Source organism: Nycticebus coucang, chromosome 6 (genome assembly GCF_027406575.1).
Source record: "Nycticebus coucang isolate mNycCou1 chromosome 6, mNycCou1.pri, whole genome shotgun sequence".
NCBI lineage: Eukaryota > Metazoa > Chordata > Mammalia > Primates > Lorisidae > Nycticebus > Nycticebus coucang.
In genome coordinates this window covers 11,436,353-11,451,002 of record NC_069785.1, presented here as the reverse complement: position 1 = coordinate 11,451,002, position 14,650 = coordinate 11,436,353, and the positions used below count along the sequence as shown (strand labels likewise).

The window sequence follows — 14,650 nt, the reverse complement described above, 5'->3', positions numbered from 1 at the left end:
GCCACAGGCTAAATTCCAGACACAAGGCTAGACACACAGATACAGACATACATAGGAAATGTTCCCCATCCAAGGGTCTTCCGAAGCAGAGTAGCCTCCTAAAACATTAATTATAAGCCAATGTGTGAAGTGCTCTGGTAGAGGACTTAAAAAAGCTTTAAGTGATAACAGAAGGGTAAGTAATAATGAAAACTGTGTCCGAAAAAGATTCCAGGAAGAAAAAAATTCACGTTATCAATTGTTGCTGAAATTACATGCACATTGTATGTATATGCATATACACATACATACTGAGAGACAGAAGGTGCCACATACTTGCATATGTTACATAGACATATTCATATTCTTGGTATTTTAAATGTATAATATATGCCTTTGTTTACCTAAAATGTTAAAATAAATCAAACACTTCGGAAAAGAAATGGTAAAACAGCATATGTAGATCGATCAGTTTTCAAATGCCATCATAAACATAACGACCTCTATCCGGATCTTTCAAAAGAATCAGAAGCCAATCAAAGGCCTGGAGTTGTTACCTATGACAAGTGACTTTAACCTCTGGACCTCAAATTTGGTCTGTGAATGGAGACTAAGCCTTCCCTGCAGAACTTCTCTAAAGATTGGAAATAGTAGGGCATATGGCACGTACCCTGCAAATAATTTGCCTTCAATAAATAGTACGCGTTATGGTTACACTCGTATTTATCACTAGAAAGAGAAAGCTAAACTGAACCTGCTCTGACCCTGCCACATGCTGTGGAAGTTATGCTTTTGAGTCCCGGTTGGGACTTTGTTATGTGTTGTCTTCCTATTCTGATTATGTTTTTCCATATATCTGTAAAAGTATAGTATAAACTTCATACCCTTCCCCCCAAAAAGTTTAGTGTCTGGGTTTTTGGATTATTCAAATTCAGAATCAATAGGAGTTTATAGGTTTTAAGGAAATGAAAGGAAGAGAAACAAAAACATGAGAAAGCAGAATATGTACAAGGAAATGAAGGATTCAAAAACATCTGGCAACCTCAGTCATCAACTCAAAATATTCATTGAGCTATGGTTACTGCTGAAGGCGCCTTCCAGGCATAAAATATCACATTCATCTTTAACATTCCTTCTTCCCTATACAAGCAAAGCAAATCATCCCATAGCTAAATAAATGCCTGGGGTGGTTATTTATTTTACCCCTTGGTTACATGAATTACTCAAAAACAGTGCCTATGCTCTCTAATTATCTATGCAATACCCAGGCGTGTTCAACCTGCCGCCCGTGGTCTGCATGCAGATTCTGTGAAGACTTTTTTGCTTGTCTGTGGTGGCAGATATCACAAAAATCATGCCCAAATCTTTGTTATTTGATCATCAGCTTTTGTTAGTGTTTGTGAATTTAATGTGTGGCTCAAGACAACTCTTCTTCCTCCAATTGGTGCAAATAAGCCAAAGGTTGGACACTACTGCTGGGTATGTAATACAATAAGAAAGAAGAGCAGATATAATCTCAACAAACTCTCACATGCATTCCCTTTTTTTTTTTTTTTTTTTTTTTTGCAGTTTTGGCCAGGGCTGGGCTTGAATCCACCACCCCCGGTATATGGGGCTGGTGCCCTACTCCTTGAGCCACAGGTGCCGCCCTCACATGTATTCTTCCTTTTGAGTTTTTTTTTTTTTTTTTTTTTTGGTAAAATGAGAATACCATCAAAAACAGGAATAATTTTTTCTTAATCTATGATTGCAGCTGATTAGGAAAAGAAGGTTTAGCAATTGACAGCTAGTGTTAAACATAAAATGACGTGTACACTTCGAGACTCAGACCTTAGACATGTCGAGAGACATGGGTTCTCTCACATCTCTGCGTGTCTTGCCAGCAGTGGCACTGACAGCTTTCGGCCCAGACGATCTTATTTCAATTCTTCTTAAAAGTGATTTATCTCTCATGCAGTACTTTCTCTATTTTTATCTTTATTGAGGTATAAATGACAAGTAAACATTACATTTACTTAAGGTGTACAAATTAATATTTTGATATTGAAGGAGCTCAGGAACTTCACCACAAAACATGACTCCTTGGTATCAAGAGTGTTTTGAATTAAAGACCCTTAGAGATCAACAGGCATTAGAAGGGGGTTTCCCTCTTCACACACACACACAAAAGCAGATCCTTCAAAAAGAGCAATTGACTTCCCTTCCCCTCCCTGTTATCTCAATATATTACAGGAAAGAGGGACAAAAATATAACCAGGCCTGGGCAAAATCCTGCTTGATCCTTCATAATAACTAGATAGATAGATAGACAGATACTAGACAGATAGATAGAACCAATAAGTTCCTGTTGTCCTGAGTAATGTTCTTTTTTCTGACTCAGAAGTTTTATGTCTTTGGTCAACATGCATGAAGCTAGGGCAGACTAATTTGTCAAACTGTACGTAAGGGAAAACCTCAAACTCTACACAGTTCTTTAGAAGGCATAGCTTAAAAGTTAAAATAATTTGTGACTCATAAGCACTCTTTAGGAAAAGGGTGCCTTTCAACTAAACAAGTATTTATTGAGCACCTAGTACATAAAGGCACACTGCCGCGAGTCTCAAGCTCCAAATTCTATCTATAACAATGTGATCGGGGCACAGGAATACAGGCATTAGCTTCTTTGAGCAGAAATCATAGTTTCTGAGACTTTAAAAGAGTTAAGTAAGAACAATGTGCCACTGAAATATGGTAGCGGTACAGCAGGCCCAAAGCAGTCCGATTCTGGGGTGTGCCTTGCTAAAACTATAAATTCTGACAATGCCAGTATCTTCAAACGTAGAGTCTAGGAAAACCTGAAGCTCAAGTTTCCGGTAATAAACTTGAACACTGCTCTTGGGATTTAGAGGGAGGAAGTGCCATTATCCACTACTAACATTTCTCATATCCCTCATCAAGAGCTAAACCTTCTACCATTACATCTAGTCATACTAAGCTTATCTAAGGACATGGACTTTTTAAAAAATATTTATCTTTAACTTCAAGGTTCACTATAGTTACAGGGACCATGTAATTTATCATCCAACCAGGGACGCTTTGGAGGAGTATAAAGGGTGCTATTAATAATTACACGAAAGCAACAGGCTTCAACCAGGAGAGACTGAGGCAAATCAAGATGTGGAATCAGGCTGGACGCACCATCTACATTCCAATGAGTTCACAGAACCATTTCCTTAGCAAAGCCATTCAGACAGTCTAGAAGAAAATGTTTTTGTACGCAGCACTAGATGCTAAGCTGCCTTCACTTTCAGGTTGGTTATAAACTTCTAATTAGAGCAAAGCTAACCGAAATCTAACACACGCAAACAAGGGCGCTTTACAAGCAATTTTTTTAAAGCATTGTCTAGGACGGGCTCGCTGCACATTTACTTCTCGCAGAGAGTTATTTTTATTTTGAAATGACTTGCAAGATTTCATTCAGTGTCACCCCCACAGGGGACGCAAACTGCAGCCGGCATCAGAGAAGCTGTGCTGCTAATTCCCCAGATTGCCACACTGTTAATTAATCTCAGTGAATAACAGGATTTCGAATGTAAGTGATTCTGATGTCGTCCATTGCCTAAAGGTGTTTCTAATGCTCTATGTGAAATGTCGAAAGACACGCATTAGTCACCATGTGACAGAGAATCTGGACAAACAAGGAGGGAAATCTGGTTGATCTGTAGCAGTCAGTGGTGGCTGGGTCAACAGAAGCCTGTTAAAAAACTTGAAAGGATTTCATTTTCCCGGGAGTTGTTTTCTCTTCCTAAAGAGCAACTGTAACAAAATCAGGACAGACTCGAAATTTCACTAGGAAGGGACTATAAGGAAAGGTGAGTAATGCGAAAACAACCCAGGCCTCTGCTCTTCAGGGCACAATTCCAGAGAGGGCTGATCTCCTGTTTGTTAAGTATTGTGGGTAGCTGCTGAGGAACTTGTGTGAATGTTGGCACTGCCATTTGAGCATTTGGAAAAGAAGAGCTTTTTCTGGGTATCATCAGGATTTAACAGCCCAAACATTGCTACTGCTGCCTCTCAGCTTCTTTTTCCCCCCACATGTGCATCATTACACACATGAACTATGAATTGAAAGCTTGCAACAGTGGATAAGATGCTTACATCCTCCGCATCGCCTTGATTCTACTAGGAAAGAATTTTTGGGCATTCTTCCTTGCCTTTAATTCAAAACATTGACTGATTTAGGCCATTATCCACGACTAGGGACCAACAGAAAATATTGATGTCTTTGAGGCTGCACATTTGTGATGAAAACTCTTAATTCCCCCTCCATATCCATTATCCCTTTCTTTTAATATTACCAGTCCTCAAAGTTTAGGTTGAGCCTACTGCTTCCCAGCCAGCGGCCGTGTCCCCAGGCCACTGTGGCTGGGCGTAGGCTGTGTTCTCTAGTCCTCCGCGTCCCGGCAGCCAACAGGACCGTCTGAAGTCACATGAGCGTCACTGAAGCCACTCACCTTCCACTCCTTTCCCCTGTGTCGGTGGTGAAGCAGCTTGGAACAAGCAGCCAAAGTTCACATCCTAGATTGTAGAGCAGTGAATTAAAAGATGCCTGGGGTCATTAGATGTCTCACGGATAAAATGGGCACCCCAAATGCCTTCCAACTCAGAATTTGGAAGAGGAAGAAAAGTCTCCTATCTTCTTTAAGCCACTTTGATTTTGATTTCTGTTAGCCAACACTAATCAATAAAATACAGGGTGTCGAGCCCCCAGCTCCCACTGGAGGGAGGCGCAGTGGCAGCTGGGGCAGTGGTGGAGCCCATGGTCCAGCCGGGCGTCCTCTGGGGCTGTGCATCCCCACGGAGCTGGGCCAGAGCTGGCCGGATGGGGCAGTCTGCTGCCGGGCTGCTGAGAACCAGCCCTAGACCTCTGCTTGAGGGTCCTTCCTCTGAAGACATCACCGGTGTGGGGAACCTGCCCCACACCCACCCCCTGCAAAACCACGCTTTTCCTTTTCCCTGAGGCCTGTCCTGCGGGAGGACCTCGTGGGCCACCCCAGAGTTCACCAATGATCCACGGCGCTGATAGTGAAGATGACAGGATCCGAGACTTCCCAGGCATACCTGCCCTCCTGCCACCAGACCCACAGCTGCATTCACTGCAGAGCTCATTTGGCCAATGACGATGAACTGATTTCTGAGTCAGTCCAAAGTCAAGGACGAGCGTGCCTCTTTAACTGAGTAGCTGGTGTGGGCTGTGGCCCTGCAGAAGAGTATGTTGCTCACAGGACTATATGCAGATGCAGACATTTACTGTGAAAACTGCAAAACCATGCTGGCCTGCAAATACGAACATGGTTTTGAAAGCAGCCAGAAATATAAAGAAGGCAAATCCATCATTGAACTAGCACACACGATCAAGGACAATGGCTGGGACTGATGGCACCGTATCCACTCAACCCAGGGTCCCAGTGAACACCACCATCCAACCGAACCTTCTGCCCAACCGTCAGAGAGGGACTGAACACTTGGTCCCATCCAGGTAGGGACCTTGCCATCTGGAGCATCCTCCCACGCTGACACCATCTTTCTGGTGACCAGCCTCTAAATCACTGCCTCTCTGTCTTTTTGCTTTGTATCTGTTTGTGAGTTGATCCTGGCTTCTCTCTGTTCTAATGTTGGCTGAAAACAACACAATGAAAGGAACAGATCCCTGACTGTGTTGTGGCAGCCCACCTTGGTAAGGGCCCCAGGCCTGTGCAAGAGCTGCCTGACAGCCTCTTGTCAGGAGAGCAGTGGCATGGGGGTGAGAGGAAGAGGGAAAAGGGGGAAACCCTGGGAGTCCTGGGGATGGGTAACGGGTGGGAGGGTGGAGATTGCAAGAGAATTGAGCTGCCCCTGGAGAGCTGATAACTTAGGCTAGAAATAATCGAATTGTCTAAAAGGACAAAGAGAAAAAAAAAATACCTCATTACTGCATTCTCTGATCAGAAGCTTCTGTCCCTGACACTGAATGTGCCAGGTTAGCAAATGAGCACAAGTAGCCCCAGTTCTAGTTGGCAGGGCAAGGGCCCGGTTCTCTTGGGCTGTGTTGGGGAATGTCCTGGTAGTGATGAGTGACTTGAGAAGAAGCCCTGTGGATTTTGGTGACTCTGATGCCTTTGGGCAGTCATCAACTTTGCCTCTTAAGATACCATAGATAGGTGGCGCCTGTGGCTCAGTTGGTAAGGCGCCGGCCCCATATACTGAGGGTAGCGGGTTCAAACCTGGCCCGGGCCAAACTGCAACCAAAAAATAGCCGGGCATTGTGGTGGGCGCCTGTAGTCCCAGCTACTCGGGAGGCTGAGGCAAGAGAATCGCTTAAGCCCGGGAGTTGGAGGTTGCTGTGAGCTGTGTGAGGCCACGGCACTCTACCGAGGGCCATAAAGTGAAACTCTGTCTCTACAAAAAAAAAAAAAAAAAGTCACTGCCAAGATACCATAGATAATGAGAGAGGGGACTGCCATTTGCAATAGGCACAAGATCCAAATATCCCAAAAGCTCTGACCAGCAGCCAGGTAAAATCGGTAATGGGGAGAACAGGGAGCAAAGGTGACTGCAGCGTGGAAGCTCCTGAAGAGAAGGCTCAGATACTGAGCCAGAAAAATAAAAAGTAGAATCGGTTAGCAAGTCTGTCTGATCTTTTTTCCGACCCTTAGTAGTATGGCAAGGGACTAGGGTGGGTAGGGGCAATCCTGAGAACCTTTTAGATTTTGAGCCAGTACAGGCTAGGTACATCTTTCCTCTGTGGATGTGCAGTGGCTTCAGAGGGCTCAGCCATTCTTTGTTCACAGTGTCAGGTGTTTTTCTCCAGTTCTATTATGGTAGACTGTGGAAAAGAGAGGCCGGAGGCTTTGAGCTTAGTGATAACCTGGATGGTAGATTCCTCCTGCCCTAGTTGTTCCCCTCAGACCTGAATGTCTTGTGTGGAGAGAATTCTCCTGTTGGTGTGGTCCAATACTGGGGGAGAATTATAAATTCCAATATTACTGCCCCTCCATCCAAACTTTATTATATTAGGGAAGTGGGCTCTTGAGAAAGAGGAGTTTGTTACATTTACTGAACACTGTGAAGTCTCTTCTACGGCAGTTCAGTGCGTGGCCGAAACATATTCAACTGAGTTTTCATTTCTTAGACTGAAAATATTATTGTTCAGATGTGTAGGTCAGGTAATTCAGCATCTCATTTTCCAAATAGGCCTATCCTAAAGGGAAATTCACCTTAAAAAGTCTCACAAAAGAGCGAGTTCCTGGAGATAATAATCTGCAAAATTTATTAACCAAGATTCAAACAGACAACCCAGGACATTTTCAGCATTGTATCCACAGCAGAACCAAATTTCTGTAGGGAGTGATACTGTGGCGGAAATGCCTTTGTGTATCTCCATGTGCTGATGGCAGAGTGGGAACCCCAGGGCTGGCCCCAGGACTGACAGAAAGCCAGGTAGACGCAGGGGTAGCAAACGGATTCTTAGGAATTGAATCATGCTCCCTAGGGCTCCCTGTCCAGCTCTTTTTAGTGCTTTAATAGCCATTGGAGAGTAAGTTGTTCTCCCCACTTCACCGTAAGGCATATGGAGGTTCAGAAAAAAAATATTTAATTTCTGCTCCCAGAGAAACAGTTCCTCTGGCTCCCAGACCTAAATTCTCAATAAAAAACAAAACACGTTTCAACTTTCACACTCCTTAAGCTGGCTTGCCAGCCCAGAAATCATGGATTTTCCCCTTTCTTCCTTCCCCTCCTAAAGGAAGTAGTCTTTATTTATGGATTTTGATTAAACCCTTTGCTCGGGGTGGGGGGGGGGGAATATAGGGTGTCTGTAAAGTTCGTGTGCAATTGACTATTGTAAATTGCACACCAACTTTATGTCCACCCGGTATCACAAACTATTTTATTTTAGGGCAACCCTGCTTATTTAGGTCCCAGATCACCTGAAAAGTTAACCACATGTGACTGCTAAACATCCTGCTAGAACACAAAATCTAGTCCAGGGATTTATTAGAAAAAAACTTTTAAATTCACTTGCTAATTGCATTTCACTGCCCATCAGTTAACCTGTTTATATATTAATGCATTCTGAGAGACTGTACTAAATTGAATCCCTGGAGCTCAAATGCAGTTACTTAAAAACAAGATGTGATTTTTTTTTCCTGGCAAACACCTTAAATTAAATGTTTAGGTATCTGAACCGTGAGCTAAAATGAAATCTTAAGCTCCCCAGCTGACTGAACAGAAGCCTCTTGGCCAAGGGGACCCCATTTCCTGGCCATGACAAGGGAGATCAGACAAGTCCCCTTCCCTTCTTGGGGACATCCTTTATAGCTCATTAACAGGCCTATGGGTATACAAGACAAAGCTTAAACCACACCCACAGGTCATCCTGGATTCCCATCAAGGAATAAGATCATCCGACTTGGAGCTCTCAGATTATCTGTATGCTTATCCATCCCCTGTGAGGGCAGGATTCGAAGCGACTTCCCTGGCAATTGCCTTTCCTAAGCAGGACAGAAGAAAACAAAGGCACCTGATTCGAATCATGTCAGTTAGATTCCCTATGGGAAAAAAGCTCCAGAGTGTTTTGAGAGGCCCCTGCTTCCAGCAGATAATCCAGACTCTTCTGTTCCTGTTGGTTTTCTCACCCTTAACTTATAGTTCTTGTTTTTTTCCCACCTGACTGGCTCCTCTCCCTTCGGGGGCAGGGTGGCAGCAGCAGGGCACCAGTAACATCCACGGACAGCCTGATCTCTGCCGTGCACTGTGCCCTCCGCTTCAGAGATCCAGAGACCTGGGAAGTCCATTCCCGACACTCACTTCGTCTAGACTGTCTGCTAGAGGCTTTTAGCCTCTCTCCTGGCAGAGGTCAGCTCTAAAGAAACAAGAGAACTAAGGAGAGTTGAAAATAAAGAGATAAAAGGACCTTAATGCAAGTGAGGGTTTACATTTTACCAAGCCCTTTGTATGAGCTTATCGAGGCACTTTTGCCTCAATTGAGTGGGAGCCAGTTGCTGTGAAAGCCTGGCTTTCGTCTCCCAGATTCCTTAGCCCTCTTGGCATCTGTTTTCTTTGATTATGTTTCTCCAGGAGCTTTATTTTTCAGCTGGAGTGCAAAGGAGGATTTGCTGGTTTGGGAGCAAGGGGATTTGAGAAAGAGGAAGGGGTGATGACCACTGAGAACAAGGGGAGACTTGATTTCATATGAGATTTGTTAAGATCGTAGCCAAGAGACTCACATCAGGACCTGTCCCCCAGAGAGTTTCTAGGCCCTGGCAACAAAATGTGACAGTCGTCAGAGAAGAAGTTAGACTTCCCACCTCCACAGGGCATCCAGAAACACTAGTACATGCCAAAGACAGGAAGCACTTTGAGGCAACACCCTTGACGTGGTATCAGCATTCTGATAACAGGCACTGCCAGTGGGAAGCCGGCACCAAACAACAAACTGGATTGTGGGCATCTCAGGGTCTCACAAAAAGAACCAGTAGATATTAGGAAGGGGGTAATTTGGTGCATTTTGCCAATAAGCATTCTAACTACCAGAATTTGGTTGTTAAAAGTAAATGTGACCACATTTCAAGGTCACAGGCTGGTCAAGTCTAGGCTATCATGTTACTTCTACAAGATGTGGGCTTATTTCCCAGTTAGCCCCAGCTGACATCCCCACGTCCTTCAGTAACATTGAAAGCCAGTTGGGGGTTGTTTTTCTGGCTTCATTCTGGACTTCCTCTTAAAAATGTTCATAACTGAATAAACATTACTGTGCTCCAACATGACTGAATCCTAGGTTTTTCTACAAGTTATGGTGATGCCAAAATAATAGACATACTAAGGTCATTTCTGCGAAAGTTTCAGCAAATGTCAAGCTCAATTTAGGAAGCAAGGTTGGAATTCAGGGGTAAAGCCATACCATTATCTAAGTATCAGAATAGAAGGCTTTGTGTGTCCAGGGAATGGTAAGGATACAACAGCCAAGGGCAGTAAACAGCGAATGAGAAGACTCAGGCCAATCTCACTGCAGGGTACAGCACTTTACAACCAAGGTGATTATTAAGAATACACTTTATCAGGCACCTTTTACGATGGTTTGAAGCCATTGCCTTTGACCTGAGACTGTGTCTCCTGACCCTGTGACTGAGGGCTGTGTATATCCTGGCCCAGTTTAATGAGGATGTTGCTTACTATGTTATATAACTTAAAGGCTTATGTTGAACTTGGTTCCCTAAGCCAAAATATCAACCCCATCAAGAAAGGGTAAGTATTTAGTAATTATCAGCCAAGACCTTGGGTCCCTAAAACAAGCAGGCACTACTGCTCTCTGAGACAATGAAACTTAACACTTACTGACTCTGGAGGGCAGATCAGACCAACAGGCATTAGGATGGGTCTCTGAACTAGGAGCCAGTGAAATCAGTGGCTCTCGGTATAAGGCATAAGGCCATTCTTTGAACAAAACCAAATCAGTGATGAGGTATACAACCAAGTATCAAAGGGAAGGGCGGGAGATCACTCCAGGACAGAACAGAAGCTGCCCCCCTGGTTTTGCTGCTCTGCCAGGAGGAGCTCTCAACCCAGGGAGTTAATTTTCATCTGACAGTCAGAGCAGGATGTGCTGCAAATTACATATGTGCTACATCATTTTGCACCCCAGCATTCAATATTTTCCTTTAAAAGGGAGGGGACTTAGTTCCTAAATGACGCTTACAGCTTTCTTAAAGCAATCTAATACATTATGGCACAGAGTCAGATCTAAGTAAGCCAAACCACAAACTTTCCATTTTTAAAATCAATCCAAACAGATTTATAGAGGTTAAAAATAAAGCCAAAAAAATTATCTGAGCTCTATTGTGAAAGAAATATTGTACTACCTCAACTAAATAGTCAAGATGAATGCAACAGGGATGGAAAACTGAACTCCACTCCACTGAAACAAAAGGCAGATTCTGTTGTTGTTGTATGTTTCCATACATTTAGGAGATACAACTGTGGTTTTGTTACATGGACATATTATATAGCAGTGAGATCTGGGCTTGTAGTGTACCCATCACCAGACTGGTGTACACTGTACCCAGTGGATAATTTTTCATCCCTCACCCCGTCCCACCTTCTCACCTTTAGAGTCTCCAATGAGGGTCTTTAAATTCTGGCATGAGTGAGGAGAAAGTCCTGAAGAACATCAGTGGAGATCTGTGTTTGCTGATTGTCGCGTGTTGAAGTTGGGCTTCTACCCTCCCACAGAAACAGGAGATGGGGTTCCACCTTTCTTGGTGGTTACATCTCAAAGGAATGGCTTCCCAGGCCTTGAGAAAAATATTCCTGGATTGTAGAAGATTTACGTTTCAAAGGGGCAGAGAAAGAATTTACAATTACAAGTTTTCTAGTTTTCAATTTACAATCACAAGTAAATGCTCTAAGAAAAGGGAGGTCGGGACCTATTACCAAGTAGAAACTCATCTGCAGTTGAGTCAGGGTAAGAGGAACATGGAAGCCATCTTGGTCACTATTGTCAACATTGGAAAGAACGTGCTGACATCAGGTCAATCTAATCAGGCTTGGTAAAGATGTTTCCTCCTCCCAGGTTCAGCCCCATAATTCTATTTTGCAGAGTAATTGCTTCAGTGAATGATTTTTCATAAGGCAAATGGCAGCGACATTAATATACTCTTTGCAAATGCTGTTTTCTGTTTTCAGCTTAAATCTTCCCTAGGAACTTTTTACTTCCCAAACACACACTTGGGGTTTAAACTGATGCTACTCTCTCACCTAGATTAATCTTTCAAAAGGAGAAGATTCTAAATTTGATTGTCCACATTGGCTACTGGAAAATCTTTTCTGCAAAGGATGCTATGTGTAGGAAGCTTTAGATTCAACTGACATCCCAACTTAAAGCTCTTAATAAATATTTTACTTCCTTCATGTGTATATCAGGCAGCTGTCACTCACTGGTACCAGAGAGCAGGAACGAAAGATTTCTGACAACTGTTCTAACAAAAATGTAATGAAATTCTTTAGACCAATCCCATTTTAACAGGTCAGGCCTTGAGATTGACAGGTCCAGCAATTCATTTGATTACTGGAGCTTTGCCAGGGAAAATGAGGTCTGAGGAAACTGGCTGATAAAAAAAAAAGCACAGCAAAGGTCGAACAATTCAGAAAAATGATCAACTTAATGAGCCACAAAATTATTTATTTGCTTATAAAAAAGAAATTAGCGATAGTTCATCATACACAACCAATACCTGTCTTAGTTGATGGAGCACATGGTTGCCCAGACACAAAGCAGCAGGGTGGGGGTGTTCAGGCGTGCAGTCTCGGGGGGTGGGGGGGATTATTGGATTCTCAGCAATTTGAAAACACTGAAGACATACTCAGAGCCAACATAATTAGAAAACCGTTGTTGATTGAATCCCAGATCTCACCTGATGGGCTTCCAGCTTGTTAAGGAGGTTACTCCACAACAGGGAATGGAAGTGCTGGATCCTTGTACATTTTGTTGTCAGGCTTCTGCTCAGAGTTCACGTCCATCAAGAGGGTGCTATGCTTACCTTGCTATTTCATCTTGCTTGAAGGATAGTCCCTTTTTTTTTTTGCCTAAAATAAACTACTTTGACAACTGACATTAAAGACCCCTTTGTCTCTCTTGGCTAGCTTCCATCTTACAGTATTTTCTTGTGTGTTCCTTTCCCCTACAGTATGAATTGCCACTGAGGCAATTGCTCGCTCTTTGCGATTCTAAATACAAGAAATATACTTCCCTAAAAGTACAAAATACACTGTAGATGACAAAGATACACCTAATGTTTACATTATAAAGTCAGGGAGACTTTTTCTGTATATCATTGAAACAGAAACAAATTGAGATAGGTTTTTGTTGTATTTTTTTTTTTACTTTTTATTTTAAAATAATAAAATCACACATCCTAGGTTCTGCCCTTAGAACAAGAGAGTACACGTACCCACTCCTGCGTCCACCGATCAAATGCCATACAGATGTGAGATCCAGTTATCAGAAGCCAGGGAAGAGGCCCTCTCCCTGCTGTGGTGCTCAGCCTATATTTCCCTTCAACACCCTTTGACATCTCAAGTTGGTACTGTAAGCCACCGTCTTTTTCTCACTTAACTGCAAATGAGAATAATCTTCCCCCAAAGTACAAACTATGGATGTAGATGACCAAAGATACACTGAATATTTACATTAAAAGGACAGGGAGACTTTTGATGTACATCACTGAAACAGAAACAAACTGGGTGGATTTTTTTATTACTTTTTATTTTAAAATAATAAAAAGGAAGTCATAAAACGTGTATGTGGAGTCCCTTTCACCCTTAACCTAATTTTCCCCAATAGTGACAGCTGTCGTACAATATCTAAACCAAGACATTGATAAAATGCCATTAGCTACAGTACTAACAAGACTACAGATTTACTCTAGTTTCACCATTTTGGGAATGGATGTGTTGTGTATGTCTGTGTGTGTGTGTGTGTGTGTATAATTCTATGCAATTTTATCCCATAGATTCATGAACCACTACCACAATCAAATATAAATCTGCCTCATCACCACAAAGGAATTCCTTTATAGTACCGATTTATATTCACCCTATCCACCTACCCCACATATCCCCTACTTCTATTCCCTGGAAACCACTATCCTGTTCTCCATTTCTATGGTTATATAAATTGTAATCAGATGGTATTTAACCTTTTCAGATCGACCATTTTCATGAAAAATAAGACCCTTGAGATCCACCCAGATTGTTAAATTTCTCAATAGTTTATTCTTTTTATTGCTGAGTACTATTCCACCATATAGAGGAGCTGGAATTTATTTAACCCTTCAACCATGGAGAAATATTTGAGGTTTTTCCAGATTTTGCTCTTACAAATAAAACTGTTTGAAAATTCATCTATTTTTTCATGTAAACATAGGTTTTCATTTCTCTGGGATAAATGCCTGCGGGTGCAATTGTTAGATCATATTATAAGTATACACACATTGAGCTTTCTAAGATACTGACATGGTCTGTACCATCTTACACTCTCAACAACAATATACAGATAGAGCCAGTTTCTCCACATGATCACCAATACTTGGTATTATCACTCTTCTTTATTTTAGCCATTCTAATAGATGTATAGTGATATATCATCTTAGTATTCACCATGACAGACAGATAGACACATGTCACACTCAGAAGGCTCTCATTTCTCTCTCTCCTGCACAACTTTCTCTACCCATAGACACACAATTTTACAAAGACTCTGTAAAATTGCCTTTAATTCTGTGCTAATTTTTAATCTCATCTCCAAAATATTGTAAGACCAGCTGGAGGAGTGGAATTGGTTTGCGTTTAGGAATGAGAAAGCAAAAATAAGCATCTGAAGACTCTAGAAGGCATGTACCTTTTAAGTCTGATATTCTTAATGAAATATTTATAGGATTTCAGGGTAGGAAACTATAAAGCCACTTCCTTTAGTCAGGTTATGAATTCCATGTCCTATCAAAAAAGGGAGAGTAGTTATGTTCTGGGATGGAATTTGTCAAGAGACTAATGAGGATGGGAGATCCAGCTGTGGTGAACTCAAAGCAGAGACAAAGATTTGGTTTCCATGGCTCCTGAGTAACCCAGGAAATCAGTCACCTACTGTACTATCAAAGGG

At 42.3% G+C, this 14,650-nt stretch overlaps 1 pseudogene; it reads left to right on the top strand.

Moving 5' to 3' along the window:
* The first annotated feature begins 4,840 nt into the window (after positions 1-4,840).
* On the top strand, positions 4,841-5,395 carry LOC128588596 (protein yippee-like 2; annotated as a pseudogene).
* The last annotated feature ends 9,255 nt before the right edge of the window (positions 5,396-14,650 follow it).